The 18,781-nt window shown below is 45.2% G+C and overlaps 1 non-coding gene and 1 pseudogene across 1 annotated transcript; one reads left to right on the top strand and one right to left on the bottom strand.

The window, feature by feature from the left end:
• Window positions 1–8,368: 8,368 nt before the first annotated feature.
• On the bottom strand, window positions 8,369–9,529 carry LOC148423696 (zona pellucida-like domain-containing protein 1 pseudogene; annotated as a pseudogene).
• A 9,149-nt stretch (window positions 9,530–18,678) lies between these two features.
• On the top strand, window positions 18,679–18,781 carry LOC148423695 (U6 spliceosomal RNA). Its single transcript, XR_015865783.1, has one exon. It is a non-coding gene; the product is annotated as a U6 spliceosomal RNA (small nuclear RNA).

Here is an 18,781-nt window from a genome sequence, read left to right as displayed (position 1 = left end):
TTAGAAAGACGCATGACAGCTGGGAAGGGAACAATGGGCAGAGGGAGCGCATCGGTGGACACACGAGGGGCAGGTAACGCAGACAGGTGGACCCAATCAACATTAACACGGTGTGACACCACAAACTATATAAGCGGAAAAGAACTAAACTCAACAGAACATGACAGACACTCCTTTCGCCAAATAAGTGAGGGAAAAATGGAAAAAGATAACAAAGTGATAAGTACCCAGGGTTGAATGTCTGTACTTAAAAAAAAAGTAAAAAAAAAAGTGATAGTGATAGGATGGCGCAAATGTGGAAGTTGCAAGCCTAAAGGCTTTAAAAGCTTGCGAGGAGAGTCGTACTTCCTGCCCAACTTTCATCATTTGTTGTTTTGTCACTCGGTCATAGGTTTACAAAGCACGGTTTACATTTCCCAGCAGGTGTAACGTCGCAACATAACTCATGCTCATACTGGACTTGGAAAGGACACAGAGGCATAATTGATTTCATTTCGCAAGCAAGTGGATCACTTGCAAAGCTGCACATAAAACATCATAACACAAGTTGATACTGAGCAGGCACTTGCCTGCCCGTTGCTGAGGCCTGTTGTTCTTTTCACCCTCTAAAAACACGGATGGACAACCCTCGTCACGTGACCTGAATGGGCCATCTGTCCGCTCCGCTGTTCCGCTACGTTGTGGAACGTTGCTAACCACGCAAGATCATCCGGCAAGATTTTGTTTTGGGTTTTGCTTGAAAATGACCCTAAAAAGGCTGATCTAACCAAAAGTTTCTGTTCATGATAGGGTATGTTCACCAAGTTTCAAAGTAAAGCTGGCGTCAGGGGTCACGTAAAATAAAAACAAACAAATAAACCATGCTTTTCCCTTTTCCAAAGGCAGAAAATTCATCTTGACCCGAAACTCGGATTTGTGCCATGCAATGCGCCTTCCGTTTCACGCGTGGCTTTTTGCGGGCGCACTCACGATGGGCGTGGCCTTTCCAAGTCAAACTCTGTCCTGTCCTAAACGGGACCAAACGACGGACTTCACTTCTTGAGACTTTTTTGGTGGTACTTTGCGGGAGCCAAAAGCGAAAGGTTGCGGCGGGCGCACGCTCGGGAGTCGGTCCGATCGGGTTTCCGTGAGAATGTCACAAGACGGGTCGGGCCGGGAGCTTAGCCGTCTTACAGCTGCGACCGCGTCGGTAGCCAAGTGCGTTTTGCCCCCCCGCCCCCAAGCTTCCCCGGCCTGATTGACAGGTGTCCGCCGATCCCCCGGCTTTGCGCCGGAGATCCCGGGGTCCGGCCCGGCCTCGCTTGGCTCGTCAATCGAACGCGACAGGTGGTTAGTCCCCTAATAACGTTTTTTTTTTTTTTTTTTTTTATTGGGCCCCCTCCTCTTGGGACAGGCTGAGGTTAATTAGCTGCGCTTGCTAGCGCAGCAACATAAAACGCGGGGAAAATTCTTGTGGGAAAATGACACTTTGAGCTCAATTAACCACTGGGAAATTCTGTAACACTCCGGTTTTCAGTTCCAAATTGATGGAGGTATTTTAAAAAGAGAAGACATTCGTTTGACGTTTACGAGGACCGAGGTCGTAGCCGCATTTTGCCAACGCAAATGGAATGACTGACTTCAAGCACATGTGATGTTTCACTGACTGTCATTCAAAGTACAACACTTGCAATATTTGAAACTGTGAAGCTGTAAGCTTAACTGGGAAGCTTACTTTCAAAGCCCATTTTGAAACACTCTGCCTTGTTTGAAAGCCTAGCCCCAGTTTAAAACCCAAACACTATTTAAAAACCCCAATCCTAACCTTTGAGACTACTTTAAAACCCGACCCCCTAAGACGCTTAATAAAAGACCTTGTATCGTGAGTCTTTAAAAAATATTAATTAAAAAAAAATAAATATGTATAGAATAAATGGATTTAATTTAAAAATTGTAACCACTTTCAAACCATTTAAATGGTTTGAAACTACTTTGTAACCCTTATCCTAACCCTAACCCTATTTATTTAGAACTCTGGATTGAAACTCTTGTTGGAAAGCCTGATCCCAATTTAGAATCCTGCATTAAACAAACCTTGAAAAAATTTCAAAGCCGAACTGAAGTTTGAAAACCCTCATTGCAACACTCTCTGCCTTGTTTAGCTCTGTGGTTTGGAACCCAGCCCCTCGTTTGAAACCGTATGCTTACTTTGAAACCCCAACTCAAGTGTAAAATCCTTTTTTGATTCACTACCCAAAGTTTCAAACCCTATTTTGAACCCATAAATGTACCTCGAAAGCCTATTTTGAAACCGTAAAACCAGTTATAAAAGCCATATTAAAGCCTACCCCTTAAATGGAATTGTTGTATTAATTACCTAACCCTAACCCTAACCCTAACCCTAACCCTTGCACCCCATTCACAGTACAATATCATTTAGTGAAACACTAAGTCTATAGTTTCAGACTAGCACAAAACCCTGAAAACCATGAAAACCCATATCCTAGTTTCAAATTTGAAAGGCTAACCCTATGATTCAAAAACAAGGGACAACCTTGTTTAAAACTACGCCATGGAACCCTAGGCCTTGTTTGAAACCCTAAACCTAGTTAGAAACCCTAATCCTAGTATGAAAGCCTAATTTGAAAGACCCAAGCCAAGTTTCTAACCCTATTCTTTCGCTTGAACCCGTTTTGAAATGTCAAGCTCAGTTTCAAAGCCCAATTTGAGAGGCAAAGCTTAGTTTGAAACTGCATTCAAAGCCTATCGCTAATTAAATAACTATTTTGAAACCTTAACCCTGGTAAAACAAAGAAAAAAAAGCCTTACTATACAAGTTGTTTGGAAACCTTTTTAATAGTCATTTTCTTTACATGACTATGTTGAAAACACAATGCACTGTAAGACGTTTTTAAAAAAAAAGTGCATAATCCAAGTTAGCGAGTGACCTTTGGTAATGGCTGACCTTTTGGTGGTCTGGGATGCCCTATGGTCCAAACACCTCCAGGTTGCACGGGTAGAATTAGACCCGCCTCCATCTGAAACGCGCACGCTCACACGTTGAGGGAACAAGCGGGCAGGTCCCGTCATTCCATCGTGGTCACAGACAAATGTGCAAATCAATTTTACGCTCCAGCATGCAAGTCATGTGCGCGCCCGCATAAACCATTTCAGCGCAGCTGCCTTGCGCCACTCGAGCTCTTCCCGGCTGGCTAAGCCTTCTCCCGTCTCCTCCGGGCAAACGCGTATGCATGCCTTCCAGCCTGCCTTTGCCCGTGTGTGTGTGTGTTTGTGTGTGTGAGAGTGCCAAAGCGTGGTACGTTGTATGTGGATGTCTTCATGTGTGTGTGTGTGTGTGTGTGTGTGTGTGTGTGTGGTTGTATGTGCATGTTTCCATTTGTTAGTAAGCGTGTGTAGCTAGCTTTTTCGGTGACCAAATTGCGGCCCAGGGGACATTTGTGGCCCGCCATCCTCATTTTAGCCCACCCAGGCATATGCTAAAATGACAAGGCCTGCAATTCCCTCTAAATTAAATTTTCATGAAAAGGTTTGATGGTAGACATCGTAAAAAGTGCAAAAAAAAATCCTATTTTGCCTTGTCACCATTAACAAAGCCTGTAAGTAGTTTTTTTTTTATGATGCTGACAATAAACAAATAAAAAAAGGTTTTGCTGAGAGAATAAATGGACCATGAAATGATCGGCACCAAAGAAAACAAGCATAAATGCTAAGCTAACAGCCACAATGGCCACAATTGCCATTTTTAATCAGATCGTTGGCAGCATTAGCATGCATTGAAGACCGCTAGCGAGGTCCTGAAAGGATAGCTATTGCTTACAAATGTATATAAAAAAGAAACATAACACAAGAGGACCAGTTGGAGTGATTTCAGGCAGTTGGGTGTGCCAAAAAATTGATTCACATAAGAAGTGAGATTCTCATTTTGTACAATTTAGAATTGATTTACAATGTGTTGAACAAATTACATTTGTAAACACACTAAATCAAAGAGGAATATTACAAAAAGTATTTACCTTTATAAACATCTACAATATAAATTAGAGAGGGCAAAGCCTCATAGTATTCGCCTGCTTGACTGGTTGATTTTTGCACTGTTTATTTACGGCCCTTCATTCTATTTTTCTGTATGCAGCTCAGAGAGGAAAATGTTTGGACCCGCCTGCGCTGAACTGAATACTTTTGCGTTCTTTCCCTTCCAACGTTGACCTTGCGAGTCCGCTATCGCTTTTGCAGTACTTGAAAGTAGAGAGCGTGAGTGTGGAGTCCATCGCCGCTTCATGGACACGGCCTGGGATGGGGGGGGGGGGGGGGGGGGGGGGGGGCTGATGCGCTTGGCAGATGCACGCATCATTACAGTAGCGTAAATATCCCGCTGACGTTTATGCTCCTCGGGAGAGCTCGCCGTGCTCAAGCCGGTCGATCCGGCTCGGATCCTTTTGTCCGAGACCCCCCCTCCCCCCTCAAAAAAAAAAAAAAAACAACTTTCAGTTGTTTAGATGGAAAATGTTTCTTTTTCTTGGAAGAATACAACCTGTTTTGTAGCTCTAAAAAACTTCAAATAAAATGTTCTTACTAAACATACACACACACACACATGTATGTATGTGTGCATGTATGTCTGTATGGTTGTATGTTTGTATGTATTAAGGATGGAAAAATAGTTTTTTTCAGATTAATAACACTATTCACCAATACCGAGTACCAATACATCTACAGTATACAAAATACCTAATCCATAGCGAAATAAATTGTACCCAGTACTTTAAAATAAGGTAGGCATGGGCCCCGTACCTATTAACCGTTCCAATTTTGTTAATGTTACAAGCGGATCTTGCAATATGTCAAGGGAGGCCTCATTTTCAGGTCCGCCTTGCAGCAAAAATGTTTCTAACGTTGCCGAGCGTTTGTTTATTTATTTGCTTTCTTCCCCGAGGCGAAAACGGAGACGGCCGCCGGTGATTTGTGACGGAAGGCCCCAGCGGCTTCTTTGCACAATGTAACCCGGTACCATCGTATGCATGCGCTCCCCTAAAAAAGGAGACAGATGAGACGTGGAAATGAAGCGGCGCGCGCTTAAAAATAGAAGGTGGCCGCCATCATGTTATTAGCAAGCCCCCATGGTTTTGCGTGTCAGGTGTTTATGTGGCGACAAGGCCGCGCCTCTCGCCGCTCTGGCAGTCTTGGCTTGAATCGTCTCACTCTCCTTCTTTGAGCCTGTGTCCTCTTTTGTCCTCATCTCTGCTTGTTGACGCCACTTTTTTTTTGACCTTATGCTAAAGCGCGAGCGCACACTTTTTCATGACGGCCGCAAAGCTTGCCGGGTGGAAGGGGGGGGGCTGCCGTTGCCAACCGAGTGTCCGCAATGGACGTCCTTATCCAGCTAGTTGAAGGTCACCGCTGGCGCTGTGCTCATGCTTGTCGGGCCCGAAGGAGGTTTCGGGTTTCTCTCGCTCCCTAAAAAAGTTGAACAGTGCTATTACAGTATTGTCTTTTTTTTTTAATTCTTATTCAATCTCAAGGACATTTTTTAAGAGTGCAGACATTCCATCCTAGGTAGTTATTTAATTTTTCTTGGCTAAAGGATGGTGTAAAAATGGCTGCTACTAACTGTGCTGGATTCGTATAGACGCAATTTCTTTAAATAAACAAACAACAAAAAATGAGGGGGACATTATGCAGATTTAAATAAGCCGATTACACGTAGACAAGGCATAAATGAGCTTTTGGGGTTAATCGAAAAGGTTTTGATTTCCCCGCAACATCTAAGAAGGCTTTTGTGAAGCTGTAGGACAGATGTTTGCTTTTGTGACATTTTCAGATGCCATGGACTTTGAAGTGCTCCAAGCCATCATACTCAATGAGTGATGATTTTTGAGCATGTCAAAATCGCGACTGAGTGTATTCTTTGGGGAAAAGTGAGGGAGCAAAAACAACTTGAGGGAAGCAATGCCTGGGAACTCAAAAAAGCTGGCGTTTTGGGGGACTTTCTGTTAGGATGAAAAGCCATGGTATCCATTTTTAATGAAGCTCATCATCTTAAAATATAAAAAAAGCCTGTTTTGAAAAGACCTGCATGGAGCGGTGTAAGATATAGACCAGGTGTGTGGCCATAACATTTTCAATGGCCGTGCACACGTACGTTTTTCTTCTCTCTCATACTATCCACAGAAAAAAGATGATTTTAAAGTTTGTATTCTGATCAAATGTAAATTTATTCTTTAAATGAGTCATTAAAAAGACTTATGGGCAGAGTATGGAAGGGTCTAAAAATACAATATCCGTGTGAAAGTGCAGGAAAAATAGATTATTATTTCCCTGGGTGTGGGGTTGGCTCTTCTCACCTGTTTATGACTTGTGTGTATTCTGAAGGCACTGGACTCTAATTGTATTACCCATTCTCTCTTTGGTAGGCTGAAATAAAGATCAATTCAAGCGTAGTAGAATGCAAGAAGAGTGGCAATACTTTTTTTCATCTTCTTTGAAAACAAAATGTATACTGTTTCTCGGGCCTAAAAGTGGGTCATTATTTGCAAGCGCACACTTGCCAAAGTGCTGGACCGCTTGCCTTCCAAAGGGGTTGTAAAGACGCTCCGCTTTCGTCCTGCAGCGCACGTAAAATTCAAGACGCTTTCAAACCTGACTAAGATTTAGCAACACGCTCAAGAGACAAGGACAAGGCGCGCATGGAGCGCACCGCAACACGCTTCCATCCCGCGATATAGTGCCGGCAGCACCGCGCTCAGGTGCGCTCCTTCCGGAGGTAAAGACGCGCACACGCGCGCAGCCAGGAGAAGTGAGGCGTGTAATGGTAACATGATGGTGAAGGCCCAGGCCAAATTGTGCGTGTCATCACCCGCTTGTGTCTGTGAAATAGTGGAAGTGATGTCATCCAAGCTGGGGATGACACGTGGCGAAGAATCACGCCGGCCAACGAGAGAAACTTAAAACAGCCCTTTTCGATTGGCACATATTGGGACAAATACAGTGCCAAATACTTATACACTACTCTAAGGGAGTGTCTGCCATCACAAGTACTCATACTGATGGGTATCAGCTCGGCCCGATACCAGCTCACACTTTTTTTGTTGATATTGTATTTCGTTATTTCAGTAAGTGAATGCTTCCCAGTCACCGCCACCACAGTATGTCAATAAAAAGGCAAAGTCGGATCATTCCAAGAACGGAAGTTTGGATAATGTCAGGGTGAGCACATCCAATCCTTTTATGCTTATTTGACCCCGACACACTTAATAAAGCTTCAGCGCTTCATCATTTCCTCCCCGGTCTTGCCTGTTGTGGTCTCATGTGGCGCGGTGTTGTCAGCACAGCCGGCGCTGAGTGAGCGCCCCGTGTTTATGGGTCCGCGGGGAGCGGCCTGTCATTGCCAGATTCCTGCCCGTGAAGTATGGCTCGGCCACTCGCTCGATTCTTGCTCGTCGGGGCCAAAGGATCCAGTGCCGGGCTCGTAGGTTTGAAGGAGTCCGAGGAAGGGTCAGGGGTCAAAGGGAAATTCGTAGGAACCCCTGCCGCGCTGTTGAGTTTTCCTGACGTCTAACACTGTCTACGATAAGAGCGCAAAAGGCACATCTCACCGGGGGGCTTTCTGGAACTCATTACACACAATGAGGGATCTGAGGCCTTCGCCCAGACACCTTCGCCCATCGTCATCATCGTCATCCCAAAACTCAACAAAAATCCACCTGACATGGCCCGGTGTTACCAAGACCACCCCGAACTCACTCGAAGGCTCCTAACCCGCAAATTGGGAGGAGAAAAATTCAACACTCGATTATGAAAAAATACATGTTACTTTGTATTTTAAAGGCAGAAACGGGACCAAAAGATGACAGTAGGTCCATTTTGTTGTTGCACTAGGAGAAAGAACACACACTTGCTTTCCTTGCACGTTTATTTCCTACATGACATGATGAGAATTTTACATCCATTTTGTTCTGCTGCAGTTAATGTCGTGGCTTAGCAAAGGGCATTGGGGTTCGAAGATTTGGGGGACAGGATAGGGCTGGGTTGTTGAGTGCAGGTGTTCAGGATTTGGGGGTTAGGGTTTCAGTTACATTCAGGTTAGGAAAAAGATTATCTCAATAAATTATGGTAACATAATACTTTGAAAAGTACTTTAATTTCACTTTCAAAACATCCCACACACCCAACGATCCATGTCAAACAAACAAAAAAGATTTCTGGCCCCTATGTTTTATACACTTGGGATTTTCTTTTTTCAAAGTGCAGACATGCATATACACCTAAAGAGTTTGGTTTCAATTTCTAAGCTAAATCAACGGATGTCCACAATCGTCCCGGCAGAGGAGGCGAGTCTGAAAGGATGCCACCCTCCATTTTCAGGGCCTCCTCAGTTCCTAAGCTTTTTGTAGAAGAAGGCGGCCACACAGAAGGCCACGGCGCAGGCGGACGCCAGGACGCCGACGGCCACGGCCAGTCCGGTCACGGAGCCGTCGCCCGGGACCCCTTTGCCGCCCTGGGCGGTCTCCTCCTCCTTGGCCTCGCTGGTATCTGTCTTGGTGATGAGCATCGGGGAGGTAATGGTGTAAGGCTGGGTAACGTCCACCACGTCCCTCTTCCTGCGGAGGCTGTTGCACTGCTTGAAGGTAGCGCAGGTGCTGGTCTCGCACAAGCGGGTGATGCAGTGGAGGTAGTAGGTGGAGACGGTCTGGTTCTGCTGCTCGATGAAGCGGAAGGCCGGGAAGTGGAAGCGGGCGCTCTGGCTCTCGCCGTTCTGCACCATGGTGGTGAACTGATCCTGGGAGCATGGCACGAAGAGGTTGAAGAAGCTGGAGTTGGACGGCAGAGGCGAGATGGACGCGTAGCAGCGGTCCAGCAGGACGTGGTACTGGCCCGTCAGGTTGGTGGCCTTCACCTCCACAAAGATGTCAGTCCGGAGCTCCAGACCTAGTTGGGGGATGACCAGGGGCTCGGCATAGTTGGGATCTCGAAAGAGCTCCATGGTCAGGGTGCTGAGGAAACTGCCGTTGTTATCCCGGATGGCGATGGAAGAGGCCGACACGTCGATCTGCGTGTTGTTGACCAGGTACTCTAAGGGGTAGGCGCAGGAGTAATAGTACTTGAGCTCGGCATTGTACGTGATGGTTCCGCTGGTGGGATCCACCGAGCGCACAATTCCACTGATGTTCACCGTCTGAATGTTGGAGAAGTCGGCGAAGACGCCGGTGCCAGCCGAGCTGGTGGTGAGGAAGGTGCTGCCGCAGCCGTGCGTGCTGTTGAGGGGAAACTCGAATCGAGCAACGGGTGGCGATGCCGACTCATCCAAGGTGGCGCGGCAGTCCGAGTCCGTCACGTGGTTGAGGATGAGGAGAGTCTCGTTGTAGCCTGTGTAGATGACGGGGCAGATCTGGATGGCCAGGCTAATGGACGTGGTGCCGCACTCCACTGAGATGTCGTCCATCTGAGGCCGGCGGGCCTCGCCGCCGCAGTCTGATAAAGTCAGCGGATTACTCCTAGCTATCATGCACAGCAGCGTTAAAAGGATCTTCATGGTTGTGTTTCAGCTTTGCTTTGGAGATGGTCTCCTCGCACAGGTGGGGACTTGGACTGATGAGCGCAGGGGCTGCTGCTTGGATAAAAGGGTTTGTGTCATGTTCGGGGCTCTTTATAGGCAAGTGTCTTCAGGGATTGGACCAGAAGAAGGTCAATGTCCTATTCCTTTTCGTGAAGAAGCTCATTGTGTGGAACCTCGGAGTTCCAGCGGGGATCTTACCCTCAGGGCAAGATCCTGAAATCCAAAGCGTTTGGGTTGTCATGAAATACAGGGAGTGAACAGAGCTTGAAGATTCAGTTTCCAAGTGTTTGAGTCTGGAGTTGAGAGCACAAAGGATTTGAAGAACTTCTGTCCGCAGGCTTTATCCCTGACCCAGTTCTAATCTACTCAACAACGGATATCAACAACACCTTTTCGTTGACCTAAAACTCTACATAAGTGGGCCAGGTTTATCATTGTCACTCAAGTATTATGCGCTGCACTACTTTTAAAGTCGTTAACGGCGACGAAACAATGCGTTAAAAACATAAAGGCCAGGTGGAATGCAGCGTTTAGCCGGAGTTTAGCAGTAACTTGCTGGTTTGTGCCAATAAGTAGCGGTTCTCTCGAGTGGTTCTGCTCGTGTGTGTGCATGTTTAAGGCACAGTGTCTGGCGGCACAAAAAAAATTTTAGCACCTGGGCCAATCACCATGTTGTGATGCCACTGCTAAATTTACACGATGCAGACCACTATGTATGCAACATTGGTTGTTTTAAAGTGTTCTATAAATAAAGTTGAGTTGAAAAACTGCTGTCAAGAGCGGATTGTTTTTCTACCCCAAGTACAAGTTGGCCTAGAATTCATTCAAAATGGCCCACTTGGAATATAATCCTGAGGGAATGGCTTTTTTTTTTTTTCTGTGCGCTGAGATTTTAGACTTAGAGTCAGTGGGTGTCCCACATGCAAGAAGTACAGTATGTTCAGCCATTGTTCCGGAAAGAGCTGAGTGAAACTGTATCAGTGTATTATAGCGACAGTAATAGAATCCCACAAAAGCCACAAAAATGATGACAATTCTGTAAGCAGGTAATTGGCACATCCATCTTACATAAATGTGAGATAAGTAAGATGATGCTTACGGTCAGATGGCAATTCAACACCAGAGATAGTCGAGGTCACCACAGTGTCCCCTGACTGTTCCCTCATGGGAAGGCGTGCTAGGGAAATCGAGGTCTTCAGAGATTCACAACATCTCAGGGTCAGCCGGGTCCAATCCCCAAGAGGCACAATGTTGATCGTGCACCGCTTAATCCTCTAGACGGACCAGATTTAACCAGAAGCCAACTAAAAGTTGTCTGACATGACACATCAAATGACTTTCGAGTCCCGCAGGCCAAAATTGCCTGATGGGATTCCCTTTCTGCTGGTGTCCACCAATAGGTTCAAGAATTCCCGGACACCTGAGGGCCATAGCTCCAGTTGGTTACTTCAACAATGGAGGCACAAAACATGGTCAGCTCAGACTTAAAGTCCGCTGCCTCCCTCGGCATATGCAAGCTCGAAACCTTTTACAGAGGCGTTTACGGAGGCGTTGTCCAATGTTTTGATTTGTCACAGGGGGGTCTAAGCCATGCTTTGTCTAGAACTCGTTTGCCACGGGTAAAAACTTTACTCCTGGAATCCTTGGGAAATTCAAACTCCACCATCATGGTTAAGTGGCAGGTGAAGTTTTTCCATAATTAGCGCTTAATTCTTTTAAGATTATTTTTGACATTTGAAGAGTAATTTTGACTACTACTGCAGGCCTTGGCCTCCTGTGGCCTTCCACGCTGCGACAATGACCCGCTTCACACCAAATAAAAAGTCATCTCTGTTAAGGCGGTGCTCTTCGCCACCCGATAAATGTCATGTAGGAAATGTCAAGGAAAAAGAGGTTGGAGCTGGGCGCCAGTCCAACGTGCGGACCCTAAACTCTCTTGGCAGCTCACTTCTTGCTTTTCAGACAACTCATTGACCGCCAGCCCAGAAAAAAAAAAACAATCCATGACATCTGTAGCTGTCAATGGCAGTGAATGCATTAACTTGAGCAGAAACTGAAACTTCCAATACTCAAGGAACCGTGATTATTATAATCTATCATAGATTGCAGAAATGTATTGACCTGGAACCGCTTGACGGTGAACCAGACTAGCTAACCGCCGGCAGGAATAACTCGTTGGATGCCAACCCAGAATAAAATGCATCTTTGACGTCTGAACGCGTTAACCAACCTAGAGGTCAACTCGGCAAACATACGATACCGTGTGCGATGATCCGATTCGATCGCAACCACTGTATGTCGTGTGTGTGTGTGTGTGTAGCTTAGCAACCCAAGGGCAACTTAGCATAAACACTGAAGGATAGAGTGACAAGTGAATGCATGTTTTCCTTTACGTATAACACCCATAACACAAACACACGTGCTCACACAATAACACACACAATCATTGTGCTACAATGTCACGGCTCTGATTTACGAGGCACTGAATAGTTGTTAGGCAGGCCTGTAGCCGCCGTGCTCTTTCATGTCTGACACACACACATTGACCCACGCACACGCAAATAGTTGTCCTTTCATGTGTGTACAAGGGCAACTGTTGGGCCCGGCTGTTCAAGCAGATATGTTCATCAAAGTGGCATGCTCACATAGCATCATGTCTTACTTTGTTAGTTTACCAATGCACTGTCTAACTGATGACAATAACACTTGGAAGACAAGTTGAAGTGTTGAAAATTCACATTTTGCAGCGTGGTTTGTGCCTCCATGTAAGGTTGTATGCAGATTTTTTTTTTTTCCGTTGAATTCATCCATCCATTTTCTCGGGCCGCTTATCCTTACTAGGGTCACAGGCACTGCTGGTGCCTATCCCAGCTGACTATGGGCATTAGGCACTAGACACCCTGAACCGGTTGCCAGCCAATCACAGGGCACAGAGGGACAAACAACCATTCACACACCCAATCACACCTAAGGACAGTTTAGTATTAAAATAATCATTAAATAATGTTCAACTTGAAAAGACTGTCAGATTTTTAAATAAAGAGTAAATTTATTTAGTTTTTAGTTTTACATTGCCATTAATGGTAAATAAAAAGTCCTACTGGAATGGAATGTTTGATTTTTAAGTTAAAAAAAATAAAGGGAGTACAGTATTTAGTTTGTTTATATTGTTATAATTAAACTTAGGAAAAGACTTAACATTTGTAAGGAGTGTTTCAAATGAAATGGAGCAATTAATAAAAGAATGGATAACACTAAATAGCAAATATAGACACGTCAAATGTTAGTTTGTTTTAATATATATATATATATATATATATATATATATATATATATATATATATATATATATATATATATATATATATATATATATATATATATATATATATATATAGATTATACATATGGAGTAAGATTGCTGTCAAAAAGGCGTATCCGTGTTTTCAAATAGACGTATGCCTGTTTTCAGATTTGTATTTGTGTTTTCAGATTTGTATCGGTGTTTTCTTGCAAAGGAAGATTCTTGCAAAGGAGGGATTCTCGCACGTGTCTCGCGAGAGTCGTACTCATACGAGTGGTAAAACACAGATACAAATCTGAAAACATAGATACAAAACTGAAAACACGCATGTCTATTTGAAAACACGGATACGCTTTTTTGACAGCGATCTTACCCCATACATACATACATACATACATGCATATACAGTATAATATAAAATATAAATGCACTATAAAACCTATTGGAATTATTGTAAAAAGAATAATCCAAGCACTAAACTCATTTCCCCCACCGGGCAGCAGTCGCAGGTCTATTGGGTCTGTGGGGTCGGGCCGTAACAGTGATGGATGGCTCGTGTGCGGATGCCGTTGTTGTTGTTGCGTGCGTGTGCACACATTCGCATACAGCAGGTGTATGGACGCTGAGCTCGTCCAGAGCAGCTGGATGCTCTGATTTCAGCTGCAGCGGGATGGGATCAAGCCACAGCTCATAAAAAACACACACACACGCACGCACACACACACGGCCAACCTTTCTGGAGGCAAATCGCTACGACAACTGTGTGCGCGCGTGCATGTGCGTGTTTTCCAACACGCCAAATGAAAGCGAGGCCCAAGGTGTCAGCTTCACGTCTGGATTTAATGCTGCACGCTGTGTGTGTAGGTGTGTATGTGTGTGCGCGAGAGTGAGGGTGTGCAAATAAGTTAAAGGTTTCTCACATGGACCTGCAGCTGCGTGGAGTGTGCGTGCGCACTAGTGAAGGAGACATAATGTACAGTAGAAACGTATTCAGCTACGTCGCAAATGTGCAACAGTGAAACAGAATATAAGAAACGAATACGAAAGGATAGGATTGAATTCATTGAAATAATGAGTCAACGTACTCGTAGAAAAGTAATTAGCGCACCAAAGTAGCAGGGCGGGCAGAGGAACAAAGCCAAGAATCGACAAACCTAAGCACACGTAAGAAAAAAAATATTGTTGAATTTGCTATGTTTGACCTCATCTGGTATAGTTGTCTGCAATAAAATCATCTGGATCCAGATACATTTTTCAAGTACCGTAGATGTATATATTCTACTGAAAAAATGGATCTAAGTTGAGATGCTTTTATGTTGACAAAATCAATCGAGTCAAGCGTTATAAATCTCTTACCTTGATTACTTTTGTAATAAATTGGAATTTCAAGTGTAAACCCTGATTGTTATCATGTTTGGTCAGCTACAGGCTTCACTTTAATTAGACTTCCGGGTGCTGCTAATATAACCGTGGTTCTCCGTGAGACTACAGCCTAAGGCATGCCTTTGGAAAGGATAACAGTACAGCTACTGTATAAGGTTTAATGATTTAAGATTCAAGTAAATATGTGCCCCGGTTGAGCGGTTAGAATCTTTGACCCTAACAAGAAGCCGTGTGGAAAATGGATGCCGTGAGATTGCGTGCTGCTTAGTGAGACATACTCGATGTGCTTGCGTTCCTGTTACGTAAGAGGTTATTCTTATTTTTTGTCGTATTAAGATTTCATTTGAGCTGAAGGCTAACCTCCCCACTCAACTCTGCAAAATCTATTTGTGGAATGGCCGCCCTCCACATGTAAAAGTCATTAGCGCAAGCGCGTACACGAGAATGCGTGTCGGCGTACCTGCTCGTCATAGCGTCGGCCGACACCCGCCGCGCCGGGGCGCCATCTGTGGTCCACTCCATCATGTTGTGGGTGCGTGTGTGCGCACGTCTGGGAACATGTCAGGGAAGTAGCAAGATGGATGGATGCCCCCCCTTTTGCTCCTGTGAAACGGAGATGGCAAAGTGTCACCATCCAAGTGAGCAGCACCTTTTGTTGGAACATAACTTCACAACAAAGTTGTTGCATGTTACTTGGAGAAAATCTCTGCTCGCTTAGTGATGAGTTACAATATTCGGTAGACCTGACCTGCACTTCAAATGTTCTTGAACACCTACCGTTCAATGACACTAGATGGCATTTTACATTTGAGCTTGGCCAAGGCGAAATGGATGTGGCGTGAAGGTACTTGAGGGTCTGCGTGAGATTTGAAAAGAAATTCTCCATAATTTCATGTCAATGGAGCAGCTACATTTCAAAGTGGTTTGTGCAGCAATGTGCAAATCCAAAGTATCCATCCATCCATGTTTTATAGTTGCTTATCATCACAAGGGTCACTAGTGTGCTGGTGCCTATCCCAGCCGTCTTCAAGTAGTAGGTAGGGGACACCCTGAACTGGTTGCCAGGCAATCACAGGTCACACAGAGACAAACGAGCACTCACACTCACAAACACACTTAAGAGGAATTTGAAGTGTCCAATTCATCAACCATGCATGTTTTGGGGACTGTTGGAGGAAACCTGCGTATCTGGAAAAAACACGTAGCGCTGGAATCAAACCCAGGGCCTCTGAACTGTGAGGAGGACATGCTAACCATTCTGCCACCATGCCTTTCCAAATCTAATGTAATGCTTTATTTTCTTTTCTGCCGTTGTTTCCATGACGACAGCAAGCGATTCACACTCGTGTGCCCCCTCTAAATTATCCATAGAGGAAACCAGCTGTCGGACAGGAAGGGAGGGCGGAACAAAAAACGTCCAAGGTGAACGACTCACCGGACGCCACTCAGGAGGGGCGGAGGGGCGGAGGGCCCTTTACGGGCCTGCTGGCGGCTTGACGCCCGGACCGGCCCGGGCGGGCGGCTACGTTCCCATTGCACCCGCCGACAAAGCCAGATGTCCGGCCAGGGTGACGGGAGCATTTCCAGTTGGGAAAGCCATCAGGCGCTCTTTACACGTCTGACCTTCATGTGTCTGTGTGCAGTAAATAAAGGGGGTCTCTGGATGAGCCCCAGAATACCACAGGGACCAGGGTGGGATGGAGGGGGGGTGGGGACGCCAAGAGTCCCTGGGAAGAACATCTGGAGGTCAGCGAGTGCTCGCTCAGCAACGGCTAGACTGCAGTAGCGCGCTGCTCCAACAATTGCGCTTCGGTCATCGAACGGCACTCGGGCCAGCCCGGGACGGACCGCCAGGAGGCCGCAGGGCAATTCCAAAATGGGCACAAAGCAAACCGGCAGCCGCTATAGAGCCACCAACCAATGTCCAATAAGCAGAGATGGCAGATCCAGGTTAACCGGCTCATCCAAACACCGGTGTCTAAAGCCAAGCCGTGGCCGGATTTTTACTTCCTGGAAATGGATTTGATATTCTTGGCAAGCTAGCAACAGATGATGCAACAAATGGCCAACTCTCTAACCAACAACCATAATAATCACATCAACCAATCAAAGTAACCTACCGACCAGCCAAAGCCAGCCAGACAGACAACCAACCCACCAACCAACCAACCAACCAACCAATTACCGACTTCTTTTTAGTTTTGTGACCAAAGTTTTCAGTACGAAACATACAGTAATGCAAGTGGACAAGATAAGAATTCTTTAAGTGATAAGCGACACTTAAAAACCCATCGCAGCCGTACTGGAAGCCAATGCGGGTTGGCTAGTATCGAGTTAATACGATCGATCGTTCTCGTGCTCGTTAAGTATCTTACTGCTGCATTTTGTACTGACTGCAGACTTTTGACGCCAGACATGGGAAGTACAGACACCAATACGTTCCGGTTGTCTAGGCGGGTCGTAATAAGTGCATGAATTCATGTCTCAGCATCGCTAGGAGACAGGGTTATAGGAGAGGAGGGTGAATTTTGGCGATACTGCAAAGGTGAAAAGAACTTAATATGCATTGGAAATAGAGGCTTGATAGTTGCCAACAATATCTGTTTGACTGGGGTTCAAAAGCAGACAAAAGGAAGAACTTGATATTTCTTGCTGCTTAATTCATTTGAACCCTTGTTGGGTGCTAGCTCCTTTGCCCTTGGTCCATGCCAAATTTGGTTGGACTATTTGGGGCAATCCCTCACCATTCATGACCTCGCCCAAGCACGCAGAAGGCGCCCGAGCTCTTCCTCCCCCGGCCTGGTTTTTGTCAAGGACGATGCGTTGATCCTCCTGAGCCAAAGAACAAAGTCGTCATTTCAAAATTCCACCTTTTTCATTTTCCTTTTCATACAGAGCGCCGACTGCGCCCGGCAAGATTGTGACGCTGCCATCGCGGTGTTCCGTCTCGGTGTTATAAAACAAGTCCGGCCAGCGTGGAAGAGGGGGTGCGGAGTGACGGGGGGGTCCGATCTTGGGGGTCCCCCTCGGCAAAAGCCGGCAGCTTGTTCTGATCCAGGAGCAGCTGTGGAAACATGCCGGATCAGGATTTTCCTCCAAACAGCTGGACAAACAACACACACGCACACACAAATACACACAAGTGACCGCCATTTGCACTATTTGCCACAAAAGATACTGTGTGCATGCGTGAGCGCGCAAAGTGTGCCGTCAGCACCTCGAGACGGACGAGCGTTCATCGGCTATCGTTTCAAACATTACAGCCCTTTCAAGTGACACATTAATTAAACAAGCACAGCCAATGCTTTTCATGTCCAAATTTGGACGTCAATTGCAAATCTATTTTGTTGGTCCAGAAACCACGTTCGTAAATTTCAAACCATGGCATTGCGGCAGAGTTTGGACTCTCTGGCCATGGATTGGTCGCCAGAGGTTGCTCGATTTTGAACATGTTCAGAATTTGCCTGTGATGAGAGCGCCCCGAGCGTGGGGCTGAATGGTCATAATGGGCCATCAGACTGTTTTATCCCGCCACAGACCATTGTCCGTTGCGCCAGCGAGGTGGCGAAAGCTCTCGGCTTGACACGCTGGCACGGAAACACAAAGCCTGTTGTAATGAACACATTAGCGTGCGTGGGCAATGGCTCACAGGCTATTTTTAGGTGGGCCGCGTGGATGTGTGTGTGAGCGTGTGTATACGTTGGGTAGCTGGCGCGCGTGACCGTCGCCGCAAAAAGCGCACGCTCATCTTACAAGGTAGGGCAAGGTTAGCTGACTTTCTGGAAGAATTCCACGCTTGCCTGTCCAGGAAAAAAAATGGCATGTGTCCCAAAAGGTCACCGTGAGAAGTGACCTCCCCCAAAGCACAATGGTCCATCATGTACGATTTTGGCGTCAAAATTTCACCCTGATATATCTCCGCGGGAAAATTGAGATGATGGGAAAGCTGATAGAATATGTACATGTAAATTTAAATGAAGAAAGAAGATAAAAGAACATAGACATTTACCAAGACAATTAGATAATTTATGTTGAGCTGGACTATTAAAATTAAATTTCAACTACTTAAACTAATATACTAATAAAAAAAAGGGGGGTCTGAGTCATATAATACGTCAACTAAGACAATATTTTAATAGGGAAAATATATTTTGTAACATTTTAATGCATAGCAATAATGTTGTGGCAAGAAGAATATATATATATATATATATATATATATATATATATATATATATATATATATATATATATATATATATACGTGTGTGTGTGTGTGTGTGTGTGTGTGTGTGTGTGTTTTGTTTTGTTTTTTTTAGTGGGGAAAATTGTCCAACACTATATTTTTCCATTAAAAGGAAATGTTAGATCTTTTAAAAGAACATTCACATCCATATTTTAATGTATTTTAAATTTTCATCGTATGTATTTTCTGGATGTGACTTCTGTGACACATATACTAAAATTGAAACGATACAGAGAAGATTATCATGGATGGATAAACGTATTCAATTAATTTTTGTGTAATACACACCAATAAT

The sequence above is a fragment of the Hippichthys cyanospilos genome, chromosome 5 (genome assembly GCF_059441005.1).
Source record: "Hippichthys cyanospilos isolate Australia breed blue-spotted pipefish chromosome 5, RoL_Hcya_1.0, whole genome shotgun sequence".
In the NCBI taxonomy this organism is placed as follows: Eukaryota; Metazoa; Chordata; class Actinopteri; order Syngnathiformes; family Syngnathidae; genus Hippichthys; species Hippichthys cyanospilos.
This window is presented reverse-complemented; position numbering and strand designations above follow the sequence as displayed.